The sequence below is a fragment of the Planococcus citri genome, chromosome 3 (assembly GCF_950023065.1).
Source record: "Planococcus citri chromosome 3, ihPlaCitr1.1, whole genome shotgun sequence".
NCBI classification, from domain to species: Eukaryota; Metazoa; Arthropoda; class Insecta; order Hemiptera; family Pseudococcidae; genus Planococcus; species Planococcus citri.
The window spans coordinates 725,424-741,836 of NC_088679.1; the positions used below are offsets into that span (position 1 = coordinate 725,424).

The 16,413-nt window shown below is 36.6% G+C and overlaps 1 protein-coding gene across 1 annotated transcript in view; it reads right to left on the minus strand.

Annotated features, from left to right (window-relative positions):
- Positions 1–16,413, minus strand: part of LOC135839609 (somatostatin receptor type 2-like) — a 176,477-nt gene that overhangs the window by 124,527 nt on the left and 35,537 nt on the right. Inside the window, exon 2 of the mRNA XM_065355707.1 lies at positions 112–188. The gene's annotated coding sequence lies outside the window, so the exon portion shown is untranslated. The remainder of the gene's footprint in view (positions 1–111; positions 189–16,413) is intronic.

The following is a 16,413-nucleotide window of genomic DNA, read 5'->3' on the forward strand; positions in this document are numbered from 1 at the left end:
GCAGCCGGTTGGAATACCTCCCTCGTTTATACGTAGGTATGATCTGCTGATTTATGCTCTTGCTCGTGTATAGTTTTATTACTTAGCTACTCGTAATTCTATACACATTACCTTGTTTCTCTGCTAACAGGAGTTTCTTTCGCCCTGAAAACAATCTGCAACACTATTCTGGAACGTTGCCGGCATCGCTGAAACAAAAAATGAAATTGTTATTCACACGAGAACGTACACTACTTCATCTTAAAAATACCTGAGGACTAGTCGTACATAATGAAATAAAACTTTTTTTTTTCGAAAAATAAATTGAAGTAGGTGTCGGGAGGGGGCACCGAGAATTTGATTACAGAAAATTGCCAAATTTTTAAACCCAAACAATAATACCTTGATATTCGTATTCGACCCTTCCAAAAACCTAATTTTTTAGAGTTTTTGGTCAGTGGGGTCGATGGAAAGGCCGAATCATAGACGAAAATTTTGGAATCCCATATCCCTTGGTTTTGCGAATTTCGTCACGAAAAATTTTCATAGTTGAAAATATTATTAGAATTAGTATATTGAAATCCCGAATCAAAAATTTGCACTTTTTTCATCGTTTTTTAAAAATAAAATTCAAAAAAAGAACAGAAAATTTCTTTGTCCAAAGAAAGCGAGAGCGCAAAATTTTTGGAAAATTTTTGATTTCACTCGAGCGAAAGCTTCGAAAAAATTAGAATTTTCGAGGTACAAAAAAATCATTTTCACGATTCAACGCCTAAATTTCGTGCTTTTTAGTATTTTTGAATGAAGTGTAACGCATTTTTTCGTTATTTTTTCGCACTTTTTTTGCACAGGTATCAACCCTGTATTGATTTGGAAAAGTGATGTGTCCCGAGCAAAATCTGGGCAAAAGCTTCTTAAAATTTACAATTCAGGAAGTAAAAACATGGTTTTTGGTAATTCTTCGATTTTTCCTATTATTTACGCAACTTCTTTCTCACTTGCCCAAAATTTCCAAACTTTTGCCAAAAATATTAACTTGTTGCCAGCATTTTTCCAAGGGGCGAGGTACCTCCATACCCTCTCCAAACAACCATTCGCTTGTTTTTTTTTGGAAATGAAAAAATTTTCAAAAATGCAGAGGGGAAAGTAATGAATTTTCTGGACAAGAACACTTTTCACCGCCCAACGATCCACGACTCAAATGGACACCATATTCGGACTCGCTGACCCCGAAATAGTCATAAATCACCTCCAGAAGCGACAAGATTGATTATTTCGCACCGCACCAGGAAATAAAGGGTATTCATAGAGGACAAATACACGTGTTAATAAAGTTGCCTAAGCAGTTTGCCGTAAATACGAAACGCTATTTTTTCCAAAAAGTGAACCTTCGAATTTCGGGGCAAATTGAACGTGAACTTCAACCAAAGAGGTTATTCGAGACGACAAATCTATTTCCGGTGTCACATTTTTACCAGTGCGCATCCTTCTCTCAGAAATGGCTAATATGGGGTGTAGTTTCACTCGGAAAATGACCCATTAAAGTTTGGGTCGAATCGAGTGGAATTTTCAACCATGGGGGTTTTTCGGGATGGCGCTCGCGCGTTACAAAATATCGAATATGCGCCAAGTCTGAAAATTAATTTTTTTGAAAAATGCTCGAAAAGGTACCTATTTGTTTTTAAACCAAAAGGGACCACAGTATAGGCGATGAGCAACGAAAAATAAAAAACAAAGATTTTTTGGAACGTTTTAAGAAACAGGGTCGATGTGACTGAGCATCGGGTAAAACTTGAACTAAGAAAAATTTAGCGACCGGACATTTGCCCTCAGCCAACGCATCGTGTCTCTAGATTCGTGTACCTACTTATCCGTATTCGTATAGGTATACGTATGCGCGTATTTTGCAATTATCCACGTTAGTACTTTACGAGTACGTTTAGGGTGCACGGAAAGTTTTTTGTTTTCGCTTTCCAGTTTTTAGATTCTCAGTGGCGAAGCGGCGACTCAACAACTCGTAGGGTGATGATGAGGAGGGGGGTTTGAATGTGATATCAGTAGCTGGCAAGAAAAAGTAAAAACTTTTATATCGATATTTCGAAGCTTTATACTCGTTTACTCGGACAAGCTTCGGTTGCGGATTCAGCTGCAAAGCCCAACCACGAACTATAAATTTCATAAGATGGTTTTTGAAGATAATGATTTTAAAAGAAAACCATATTAAAACTACGTAGGTAGAGGTACATAGATATAGTAGCTACGAGTAGCTGCTGGTAGTGTAAGCGTACCTCAGTAATACCTCCAACCTGAGCATAAGTTAATGCGCTAGCATGAGCGGTGGCGCGCGCTGCTATGCGATATGCGGCTTAGCGCTTACCGGTGGTTGTGGTTATAGAGCGATAGCGGATCGGATGGATACTGGCTAGTGGCTAGTGGCTAGTGGCTAGTGGCTAGCTAACTACTCTGATTCAATTCAACGTTTAAAAATTATACTCGGTTCACTTGGCCAAGTCGGTAAAAGACCTACATTCTAACCTAAGTAGGAACTAGGTACCTAAATCTTAAAAGAGCGTACGTAGATATTGCGTATACGAATATAATTCGCTCATTTTCTCAAGTAGCGACTTTACTTACTTAATTCTACTACAGTGTGCGCAGAAATATAGTGTACCCCCTAAAAAAGTTTTATGTTCAATGTTTGATTTGGTCACAATGAATAACAATAATGATCGCACATGATTGGTCGTTGGATTGGGGTGATGACATTCCTCCAATCATGTTTCCATTTCACATTGCCAATCTGAATGTGAAAAAAAAAAAAAACTTTCTTCGGAATACTCGATATTTACTTACGTCCCACTACCGTGTTGAATTATTTTCCGTCATCGCGAGGGCTTGAATTTTGCAAACTTGATAACACATACTTATACCTACTTACGCTCATTGTATTATATTGTATTGATGCTCGATCTGATCTTTGAAAAAAAAACAATGAACCGTGGAATATTACACGACTGCTGGTTTATTTCATGTTAAACCAGATCGAGTTTGGGATCTTTTTATGGATTCCTTATTTTCGAAAATTTGGAAAATCACCGTCATTGACTCCCCAAATTTTTTTTGGCGCAGCTGAGAGGTTTTTTACTGGTCACGATGCTCGATTTAAAGTCTAGGTAATTCCACTGAAATTTGAAGGAAATCATATTGCGATGTTTCAAATAATTGAGAGTGCCTAGTTTGAAAAATGTTTGTCAAAAATGTCAGACGTTCAAAGTTTTTTTTTTTTTTAATTCAAAAGTTGTTTAAATTTAATGGAGGGATACTTTAAAAATTTTAAAATAGGAATCCAAGAGACATATACTGACCTTGCCATAATTTTTAGAAGAATGAAAGCATCGTTTTTGAAAATTTAATATCATTCGACATTTTTGTTTTCAATTTCCTCATCCAAAATTTGTTTGAACTACATCTGGCTAGTTATTTGAAGTTGGGAAAATGTCAGTCCCCCCCCCTCTTCACAACAAATTAAGTTTGTTACCCCATTGTCTTTTACTCATTAGTCGTTTTCATTACTTCGATTCGCTTACTTGCGACTTTGAATAATTTCGTTCTATTTGATTCGCTTCATCATTTCGTTGTATTAAAATAAAGGGTAAGATTTCATTTCGAAATTCCTAAAATTCTTTGTGGGAAAGAAAATTAAACCGCAGTATGACAGGGAGGTCCAATCAAATGTACAAAACATCGATGCCCCACCTCTAAAAATTAATTTTTTGAAAAATGCTCGAAAAGGTATTTTTTTTTAAACCAAAAAGGACAAAATTGGGTAATGAATAGCTCGAAATTCAAAAAAAGAAACTCGAACCATCCTAACGTCCACGTCACGTCATAGCCAATCACGATTCCGTATGGTTGGTTTGTGGAGCAGCGAATTATCTAGATTTTGTTTATAGTTTACTGATGACCTTCTCGAGGGACAGGAATTATATTTTACTAATCCGGAATTCGTTGCATTTTCAAATTTTCATCATTTTGTCTTCTTATTCCTTAATGTTACCGCATCGCGTCTGTATATCTTTCTGTCGAGACTCGAGAGAGTGGAGTAATTCCTTTCACAAAATCAGGTACTCGAGGTGAAAACTTGGGTTTTCGCTTCTGTTCTTTCTTACATTAGAAAAAATGAGATACCTGAGTACAAAGGAAAATGTAAGAGAACTTAAATCTGCAGTTTTCAGTTCGTAGTTGATCTGTCCAAATACGTAAGTATATTTATCCTAGAACAAAACCGAGGTCTATAAAAATGTTGATCGTAAAACTTTCCATCGCGTGACACCTGAATTATTTTTCCAGCTCCCAAGGGGGGGAGGGGCAGACCCACTGATCTGGTCCCTTGCACCACACTTGAAATCCTCACAAGTACATACGATGCATACTGTACGTCTTCATCAGACTGATCTTTTAGAAAATAAGAAATTCTTGACAAAACGTTAGCGCGGAATTCACGAGTATTCGGTATCTACTCGGTGTCGAGAACGAGAAGGCAAACAAATAAGAATTCACGTTTGAAAGTTTACGAGCCTACGTTGTAATAATTGCAAGCAGAAGGATCGGGTGTAGTTTGAAAAATAGCGGTATAGCAGTACAAAAGTCATTTAAACTTTACACATTATCTTATAACGGGTCGACGGAGAAGGCTTTTTTCTCTTTTTTTTTGTTGGTCGGACGACGTCGTCTTGGAAGAAAAAACACAAGAAAACAAAAAACAACTGAAAACGTGCTCTCAAATCGAGACGTTTTAACATTCTTTTTTTCCCCTTTCTTGTAGATTCTATAGGTACTCGTATAACTTGCAGAACAGAAATGAGGCAGAAAAGATCTTTCTCTTTACGCGTATTATGTCATTATATCGAATTACTCGAAAAATGAAATAATTTTGGTAAAAATACGACGAGTCGACGAAAAAGGCGAATTTGTAGACTACCTAGTACCTACACAGACACACGTACATACATTTGGAAAAATATCTGAACGGTAGCTGCTGGTGGGTAAGTAAGTAAAGTACCGTACATACATACTCACATATAGGTAGAGAGAGGTACTCGTACATATATGCCTACCTAATAAAAAAATAAGTGAAATTGAAATTGAAATTCTCGCTTTTTCTTTTATTTACCCGCGCGTTTGTATTTTTGGTATTTTTTCGTCATCGTCGTTCGTCGCAACGGCAAAACAATCTGGAATTGTAAACCCCTCGTTCGACGGTTCGACCTTAACAGTATAAAATTTTGCCGAAACAGTCGACTTTCGGCGCGTGAAATGAGAAAAACGACATCTTTTCTCGAGAAGATTTCGATTTAGCTGCTCGAAAAAATCTATCGTCATACGCTGAGAGTCGAACCTTCCATTAGAGCGAGTAAATTAAAAGACGATTTAAAATTCAAATCTTGCGACTATAAACAGATGCCAGATGCCATCGCCATGAAATCCGTTTCCACTCGACACTGAAATTGTTAGTGTTTTTTTTGTCCCCCTCCCCCCGGTCACTACCTGGTGGTCGTGCACCTCATCACCGTCCACACGATGCGATGCTTTAAAAAAATACGCGTACACCGCGGAACATCCATTAGCGTTGAAAAATTCAATTTCGCCGATTTACCTATAGGTACCTACTTATCTAAGTAGTACTACGAGTACGCGTAACCCTCATTTATATGCGGCCAGAAAGCAAATTGTTAGCTTCTTTACGCATTTTGGCCGTAATTAGCGCGTTTCAAATTCACAGCCACGATTTAGAATTCCAAGTGGGTAGATACTCGTATTTCATACTCGATGGTGTAAGAAATGCTAGGTAGACATACTCTCAGCAGTCTACGAGCACGTTTATGTAATATAGACCAAAGAGGCTTCCCCACAGCGCGGCGTCGCGTCGAGTCATCCTCGTGGCAAGTGAAAATTCGAGTACGTACTCGAAATTTTATTTAGTAAGACGCGGACTGGACTTGCCTCGGAGTGGGATGGTATTTTTTTAGGGTCTTGCGAGATGAGTCAGTAATCGCCGTTCGCTTTCATCATTTCTGTCGTCTTGATATCCCCCCCCTCCAAAGAGTGTCTTATTGCGATACTGGTGCAAGAATGTCATTTTCTCGAGTTGGATACGATACGGTAGAATCTGTTCTACTATACAGTACGCATACCCAGGTAATATTTTTTAAATTGTCCGTTACTGACGAGAAAACCTCTTCCAAGTGTCCGTCTTCGATTTGAACGTGATCGCAATTTTTGAAACGATCGAGCATGGTCTGAAATCCCCTTACCTAACTAAAATAATTTCAGCTGCCCGAGGTTGGTTTTTCGATTTTTTGTGAATTTTGAAAATTTAAAATTACCTTAACATTTTCGAGGATCATTGATAGGTAAGTGGAGAATGCGGGTCAAAAAAGCGGCTCGAATGTGGATCACCTCGTCTGATTTGTACCTATAGGTTAGCTAGAGCTACCAAAATTAATCACGCTTTAAGAAGGAAAATTTTTAAGAATTCAAAAATCGTGCCGAGGCTGCAAAGTAGCCGAAAAAAGGCGAAATTCGGTGCGAAGAAGTGGATATTAGTTTCAGAACTAATTTATATCATTTTTGCTCAAAAGGTATGATACTTTTTTTTAAAAAAAAGGTATGTAGGTAGGTAGGTAGGTATGAATCGTTAAAAATGGTCGATTTAAATTTTTCAAAAAATTATAAAAAATCTGAAAATCAATTAGCGCGACTGCAGAAATTTTGTTTACGGGGGTTTCAGACCGTGCTACGTATTTTTAAAACTCGGAGTCGCGTTCAAATTAAAGGACACCTCGAGAGGTTTCTCGCAGATTTTTAATTTCGCAATACGTACGACTCTTTACATCAGACGATTTGCTTCTACGATGATCAGCTACGCGTACATTACGCATCTCTGCCCAGCCTCGTATTTTCACTATTGTACAAGTACCTACCTGTTTTTCTGTTTTTTTTTTTTTTTTTTTTTTTTTCATCGAATTCGATGTTTCTCGAGTCATGCCAGGTTTTTTGCGAGCCATATTCGTATTTTCCTTCTAGATACCTACTTGTAGAATATAGCCTAGCGCATAGCGCACATTTTCCGCTGCTGATTTAACCTTCAGTTTTCATTCGAGCTGCATACTGTATCGCTTCGATACCTTTATCTTCATTCGACTACGAGTATTTTTTGTTACGTTTTGCTTTCGAGTTCTTTTTGGAATTTCCCACGTATGTGTTTGGATTCCTTCGCGTTATCTACCTTTTCTAAATTTCAAGCGTGAGAAAAATAAAATAAATATCTACGAGCGAGTATACATATACCTACCTTTACCTATAGGTAGCGTAAATACATAGATACCCTACTATCGGTGTGGCACAGCGTAGTGTAGGTATTCGTAAGATGTACGAGAAAAAACTTTTCCTTATTTACGCAAGTCGATCGACGAATCAAACTGTGTGGTGTAAATGGAAGTGTATAATATAAGCTCGTATCTTGTACCAATGTACCTACCTGTATTGTAAAGGTATGTACTGCACGCCTATCCTATACGTACTTACGTACAAACCATCGTACTCGTACGTCGTGTAGTACGTCTACGTACCATACATACAATCTACGACGAAACAAGCACGCCTACGAATCGCAATCAAATTCGCATACTCGTACGCGTATCGCATATCGAATTATACCTATCCAGTATCCACTATCTAGTATCCATCCATCCATCCATCCGCAGATGGGACTGCACACGCCTGACGCCTGAGATAATTCACCAATGATACGGCTAAGGCTACGGTCGCGGTAGTAGATTCACCTCTGTCGTTTTCATCGTAAAAACCAGCACACAATCGTAAAAAAAAATGAGCTCGATTCAATTTCAAGTTGGGCGGTATACGTAGATAGACTTAGAAGGTATTTTTAATATGTTCCTTAACAAACAAATTGCAAAGTACAGCCGCAACCGTCTTACGATCTTAATCAGAATGATGCATGACACGCACGCATGCAGCTGTAGAAGCTGCTGTTGTCGGCATCAATTCGGCTAATCTATTCGCGATGCAATTTCATTTAAAGCTGCGAAAAATTTCAAACTAAAAATGAATTACGTACGTGACCGTCTAACGTCTGCATTCGCTCGATCGCGCGTATACGAGTACCCCGCGAAATGTAATGTCTAACTCTAAGTATATATCCAAATAGCAGAACGTCTTTTCATATTGCTCGTTTTTTTCTTCTTTTTATTACCATTAATATGTATGTAGATGTACGTGTGTATTATCGAGGTATAGTATTACGCGTACAATTTTCAACGCAATCTTCATTCCGCTATATCGATTCTTTCAGAAAAATAAAACAAAGAACAACACGAGTAAGTCGAAAACCAAAAAAGAAACTGTTACAATATGATCAAAATTCCAGTAATAGATCTCGTGTGTGGAGCCCATTCTGTATATGAAGCTGAAATTCTATTTTCTTTTTGAAATATCTCGAATGGATTGGGCAAATTTTCGACAATGCAGTCCAAACCGCTCTCCAATCACTTTGAGAGTCGAGAATAACTTCATCGAGTGTTTTTTTCATTTCTTTTTTTTTTTTTCTATCCAAATAATAGTTACCTATGTAGTTTGAATTTTTGTAAATGGGTATATCAAAAATCGAGAAATGCATTTTAGCACCTAAAACCTTGGCTGGCGATGTATTTGTATGATTTTAAAAATTAAATTCTTCGCTCAGTTGAGATACCGCCCCCCCCCAATCACCGTTGAACCAATTTATTTCTCACGCTACGCTGCGCTGCCACGCAGCAACGAAACCAAATCCCGTATAAAATTTTGCTTCGATACAATCGACAACTGTACTAATAAATTAAGTAGGTAGGTACATATCTTATTTCCGAAAAATTGTCCCTCAAACGCTGCTCAGCTGTTGTAAGAAAATAAGTCGAAAGATTAGTCTCGTTTCGTGCACCGGCAAAAAAGAAATGATTAATTTTCCGAAGAACCGTCTTTATGGCTTCGCTAGTCCTTTGTTCCTAATTAGCCTCGTGTCGTTCGCTTATTTAAATTAAAATAGAATTTATTCGCAATTACCGACATTTACGCAAGAAAACGTTGGAAGCTGTTTCAAAATTTCTAAAAAGTTTCCATACCTAATTTCTTATTCTTATATCTACCCTTTTCATTAGCGTGCGCGTGCCTAAAAAATCTATAGGTATCTACCAAATACCAATCCGCAGACCGCAGATGAAATTACCAACTCCAAAAAACTGCCTGCACGTACCAGCAAAGATACATGTACGTGTGGTGAAATGTTAGCTACGAGTATGTATCATAAAACCTAAAATACAAATTCTTTTACTGTAAAAAAAATCTACTTACCAGTACCTATGAGTCTTTAATATTATGTGTTGGCCCACCTACATATCAACCTATATCCTATACTATACTCTTACATTCGATTAAAGAAATTCAAACATCATGTCAAAAAAAGTTAAGTTATAAAATTTCACACTACTTTGACGCTTTTAAAGACAGCTGGCAGTTTTTTTTTTAAATTAAAATACTCGATTCGAATATTTTTTGCAATCGTATGTTATCGATTCCAACAAAATAAAGGCAGAGTTGCGATAAAAAAAGGGGCGGAAAAAACACGACAAAAAACAAAACGAAGCGAAAAATAAAGCAAATACACCTGCCATAACTAACTGTATTACGGTGTTTGTAAAAAGTTTCGTGATTTTCCAGCTGTTCAAAAATGAAGAAAATTAGTTTCCCTTTCTGGTGGTAGGTACAATTTGTCGTCATTAACGGCAACCGCCTCATACTATACGTGAAATCGAAACTCGAAAGCAAAAACTAACTCCCAACTCGATACGTATTTTTCTCGTGGAAATGACACTACCGGCTACCCTACTTGATACGAGTATTTTACAAAAATTCGTAACCATCTCCCGTAGCCTACGTAAGGTAAACTACCAGTTGCGGATATCGACACCAGTTATGGATAATCATTTTGTGGCGCTCTATGTGGTCAAAAAAAAAAAAAAAAATGATATCTTTTTCTTTGTCATCTAGTTAACATGTGTACAACTTTACATCGTGATTCTCAACTTCAAAGTCCTAAAAAAAAAATCCTGAAATAAAAGTGAAAATTTTTTGGTGATTTTTGAAGTGTTTCATTTTGTGAAATTTTGAAAAAATGGAAAAAGGTAAATAAATTTGTTATTTTGTGCGGTTGATGGACTATTCTGATAGTAAATAAGTCAAAGAATCCGTTTTTGAGGGTTTCGAAATTTTTCGCGAATGTTTAGTCACATTGGTACATGCTTATTTGATGAGGTATAAAATGTGTGATAATTGAGCATGTTTTCAAATTTGGAGTACTAGTGTGGCTTAAACATTACTTATTTATGGTGTAGATACTATTTCCGGTAAATTTTTTTCTAAATTTGAAAAAAAAATTTCTATCCTCAAGTGGTATACTTATCCGCAACCGGGCCCCAAATTTTTTAGTTCAGACCTATCCTCAACTGGACTTTTATTTTCTTGATCAATTTAGAGAAAATAAACGCATTTGAGCGATATGGCCAGTTGAAATTTGATGTTCATCATTGAGAATGCTGATTTACTCACTTATTTTAGTGTTGTAAAAACAATTTTTTCTTGATTTTTTTTTTTTTTTTTTTCAAGTTTTCTTAGCCTTATTGTTCTTAATTACAATAAAATACGTTTTTTTTTTTTAGCAAAATTGCATCAAATTTGAACTTATTCCAGATGGGGCCCGGTTGCGGATAATGGATTTTTCTATCCGCAATTGGTAATTTTTTTTTTTTCGAATAACTTTGAACCAAAACATTTTTTTTCTGTTCGGACAAGGTAGTATGTTAGTTTGGGGTGTATTCAACGCGTGTATTTTTTTTCATAAGAAATGGTTGAATTATCAGCAACCGGGCCTGAAGTCTGGTTGCGGATAATTTGAGGGTTTTTTGAATGGCTCTGTAAAATAGAGGTTTCGATAAAAAAATTTGTTTTTCATATATTTTGTGCAGAAAGCTTCACTTAACACGTACAAACCATCAGATTGAAAAAAGGTTCAAAATTGGGCCCAAAAAAAATTGTTGAAAAAACCTATCCACAATTGGTAGTTTACCTTATTCGATTAGAAGTAAGAACCAAAGAGGAGCTCTTTTTTTCAAGCATCTGAATGAACTAACATAGCTTGGAGAATGTAAAAGGTCAACGTTCAAAATAAAGCATACCGATCGACTTACCCTGTTAGTTATTTGTAACACCTGTAGATTATTAGTAAAGGTACTACCTAAGTAATGAGTAAATCATCACTAGTCACAAAACAAAAACAACCGCAACCACGATTAAGGTAAAATATTGAAATCGAAATACTGACGGATGACATACGAGTAGTACAAATTACAAAACAACGACCGAAGACCGAAAATTGAAATTACGCGACGAATACTTATCAATATAAACAGAACCACAGAAATGCAGAATACGAACAAGAAGCACACACGATAGGTCTACGAATAATTACGAACTCCACTAAAAATACGAGTAGAATAAAATACATTAGGTAGGGTGAACCACCCAGTTTGCAACGCCTTAAGAGCATACCAACTTTTGAAGTGGTCAAACTGGCATATAATCATGAAAAATATTTTCAAAAAGTGGATTTTATGGTACAGTATGTCCCATTTATGACGCAACCCTGAGTTTAAACTTCTGTGTGCGCGAGCCAAACAACCTTAAACCGAAACCAACTGCTCAGGGTGGTAGAGGAAACATTTCTGAATGTAGGTACAGCATGTTTTGTTGGTTTTATGCAGTTGAATGATTTCTGAGAGGAGCGTCTTGTTTGAAAACAGGTTTGAAAAAATTCGGGGAGCTCACATTTTTTCATTACCACGGCAGTTAATCAATCCTGAGCAGTACCTACAGACTGATTCTCATAAAAAGATGATTGAGGGGTTCCGAGGGAAGTTTTCAGACCATATGGCGCTGAATAAACCCGGTATTGAGGGCTATTTTTGAATGTAATGAAAAATTTTTCGAAAAATCGCAAATTTCAAAGAAAATACTCAAAAAAAAAAGTTTGGGAACCTATAGAAGCGCGAGTTGACTTGCAAACAGCAGTTTGGTGATCGTCATCAACATTTATTACGATGAGATGTATTTTTTTTAAATATTTTGTTTAGCATAACCAATTGGGTTGCGTCATAAATGAGACATACTGTACTTAGATGTTTAAATTTTGAGAAAATGATGAAGTCAAACCATTTTTTTGAATACTTTAGTAATAAAATTTTAAAAAAGATGAAAATAGCTGATGTCCCAGTTTGCAACCAACCTGCCCCATTTTGCAACCAAGAAAATTACTAGTTTGCAACCTGGTTGCAATCTGGCTTAGTGGAACGAAATTCGGGTCCCAGTCAGGGTTGCGGAATGATACCGATACCGAAAAACCAATACCGCCAAAACCGCCTAATTTTTGAAAAAAATTGAAAAAACTGAAAACTGATACCAATAAGTTGACAAATGAAAAACCGATTTAGAAAATACCAATATAATTTCAAAATTGGTACAAAATACTGAAAACCAATACCAAAATTATTTTAAAATCTGTATTTTGGTACTCATTTTTGCATATTTCTGCAAATGAAATAATTCCAACATCAAACAAAATGAGTTTATTCATTTCAATGATCACTTTTCTTTGTTGATTTTCCTCTCATTTCATTCTCATTTCAACTTTTATACTACTACTCTCTCAATTTCTGAATTTTAAGCCAAAGTGTTCTGTAATTAGCTTGATTTTTGGGTGGTAAAATACCAATTACGAAACCGAAAACCAAAATAAAATTCATGAAAATTGGAAAAACCAATACCGAAAACCAAAATTTTGAGGTAGAAATTGATGAAAACCGAAAAACCAATGCCGTTTTAGCCACCACATTTGAAATACCAATACCACGTACCGATACTGTTTTGTTTTATCGTTCCACAACCCTGGTCCCAGTGTGCAACTTCTGTTCTAATTTTCACTCAATTTTTGTTTCAGGCACCTCCGAGAGTTGTTAATGTCTGAGAGACATTTTGGTGATTTTCAGGGTGAATAATTGCCGCCCCCAACAACCCGAGGTGCCTGAAACGAAAATCGAGTGAAAATTAGAACAGAGGTTGCAATCTGGGACCCAAATTTCGTTCCACTAAGCCAGTTCGCAACCCCTGGTTGCAAACTGGAAAAGATCATTTTTTTGGCCCTGTTTGCAACATTTAAATAAATAGTAGAAAATGACAAATTAATTAATATAAAGTGTCATTTTTCTATTATTTGAACCATCTACTATCCATTTTAACATACTCCAATTGAATTTCACCAGTATTTCAATAATTATCAGCCGAATCAAAATCTGCTGCGGAACACCCGCCTACTAAGAAATTGCCACAAATGAACATTTTGCCTGAAGTGATAACTAAAACCATTTGTTTGGAAATGAAAAATCACAGCTAAAATTATGAGGAATGGTTCACTTTGAAGAGGAAGGTTAGCTGTGTCTTTCAAAACATTAAGATCTTAGATTCAAGCCAATAAATTCTTATTATGTGACTTTGAAAAATTTTTGGTTGCAAACTGGATAGGCGTTGCGAACTGGCTGGTTCACCCTATTATGCAGACAGGCATCAAATCGTACGCCGACGATGTCATCATACGCCCATACGGATAGGTATAATGCAGCTGTATCTATTTCTTTACCCTCCCACCGCGTAGTCACAATCATTTGTAGATAAATGCCCACTATGCTGATAACGATACGCTTCATTCTCATTTCTCTCTTCTCTGTCGCATTTGCAAATCAAAACGTGAAAACAACGAAAACGACGACGAATGTTATCTATTAAGTATTATTCGCACATGGGTAATTCTCAAAAAAAGTTTAAATTTCAGTACTAAAATTTTTCGAAAATGAAAACCTTTTTTTGAATTTTTTTCAAAAGGGACTTGATTCTAGGCATACCCAGGACCCCAAAAATGACTTCAGGCCCAAGTCATCTTCAGTAGGGGCGGGGGGAGGGGCTTTAAAAAAATTGGTGTCACATGTTGAAAAAAAAGGCTGTTAACTACTTTTGGGTAGGTATAGGTATAACTGGAGCAGTTATTAGTAGCTTTAGCTCACAAAAAGTTCATCAAGTAGGTACCAGGTACATTTTAATGGGAGTATTCAAGCATGATAAGGTAGGTACTTTCCTTCGCCGTGGACAAAAAAATCATGATAGCCACGACGTAATACCAAACTGTACTATCCACGACGTAAGAAAAAAATAACTAAAATTTTTTTTACAGGTAATAGAATCAATAATTTTTCAATTTTCAAAGTTGTGGTCATCAAGTACTTACTATTTGAATATTTTCTTATTTTTTTTTTAAAAAAAATGTCTCTTTTAAACGTGAGAATGATAAGCCACGGCGTTGGATCCGAAAAAAGGAAATCAGTACAATTTTCACAGATTATAATTTGCAGACTGGTTCACTGCATTTGCTTGATGGATTTGAAATGGGCGCAGCACTACTATCACTAAAACGATACAGTGTAGCTATTTCACCGCAAAAAAAATCGAATAGGAGTGCCAGAAAAAAATTAACAAAAAATGGCCACGGCGCTGGACACAAAACTGGTTACATCACTTTATGACCTCGGTTTCAGGGTATAAAGTATCATTCCAAAAATTTATATCAGTTCTGTCATTTACTCTCATATCATATAATAATATGTACCATTTTTTTTTTTCAGAAAAAAAGATGGTATACTTCATTTTTGAAGATGAAGTTGAAAAATTTAAGTGGTTACAGGCCACGACGTTGGAATTTTCAGGGTTTGGGGGGACTTGACCCATAGTGGAGGGGGGGTTGGGGGCTGTTAAACTACATGCACGTGATGCCCGAGTTGGTATCTACACAATACCACCGAAAAAAAATTTCAATTGTCAATAGTATTCAAGTTAACCACCGGTTACATGATTTTTAAACTTTTTTTGAGAATTACCCACATAGCGATAAGAAGCGTAGGTCTGGGTACCTTACAATAGCTATCAGCTAGTAGCTACTAGCTAGCTACCCGGTGGACAATAAAAATAGCAGCACGAAAAAAATATCGAGTCCTCGTATACTTATTAGGCAGACTGCGTAATTCAAAATTTTTAGCTTTCATTAAAGTAGGTCTGTGCAATAAATCAAGGCGCGGAAAATCATCTTGACTTTTGAACACTTTTTTAATCAAGATGATGAAGATATGTAGGTAGTAGGTAGGTATGTACTTCTCACCATTAGAGTATTTACTAGGTGCAGTATGTACTAATGGATTAAAGCTTAATTATTCCTTTCGAGGTCAGGATTTCGCTCCTCTCTGAGTCTGAGGTTGTCATCCGAAAATTGTTGGAGACAAGGAAGAGGGTATTGTTGGTATAAGATATGAATAAATTTCAGACTACCGTTCGTGTGTCTTTCCCGACCCGTTGACCCTAAACCTTTTGTACGTACGTGTGACGTGTACTGCGAACGTGGATCTCTGATCGCGATGATTCCGAACAAAATTGATTGGGATCATTAACTTTGCTTCGAGTACACTTTGTACATTATGTACATATGTACCGTAGGTAAAAAAATGAGACTTTTTTCACGGACCTTTGCGCACACTTTTCAAGCGGTAAAAATAGGACCTTTATCGAGACTTCCAGCGTGAATGTCGTGAAAAGGAACGAAATTCGTTTGTAATGGAAAGGCTGGAAAGCATCGGATATTATCTCAATATTATGTAGGTACCTCTACCTACTCGTATGTAGGTTTGAAGAATAATAGAAAATTGAATTCAAACAGAAAGAGCGAATAAGCATACCTATCTAGTAGCAAAAATTTCGAGTGAGCTTCTTTTGAATGCTTTGTTTGATTGTTTGTTCGCTCGTTCCTTCGTTCGTTCGTTCTATTCATTCTAACAAGTTGAGCTGATAGTCGCAATGATTTTTGATCGTTGAACGTAAACGTCGTCGTTAGATCGAATCAAAAGCAACCATCTGCATCTGTGGTGTTTCGGAAAAATGCTCGAATCAAATTTCCAAAATTATTTTTACGTAGGTAATATGTACCTAAGTACGTATTTTTATGCGGTACTCGGTGTCGGTGACGGTATGTGCTACGTGTACGGTGTATGGAAAGCTTTTACGAGTTGATACTCGTATAAAAAAAGAAGCCACTCTTTGCTTCGTGTCGCGTCGGCGAAATAACTAGATTAACAAAGGTAATAAAACGTTTAATTAACCCGACGTGACGTTTTGTTAATGCTACACTATCATTTCGAGTGAAGCCGCGAGTATGGGTGCCAGCAGTCAATAGGT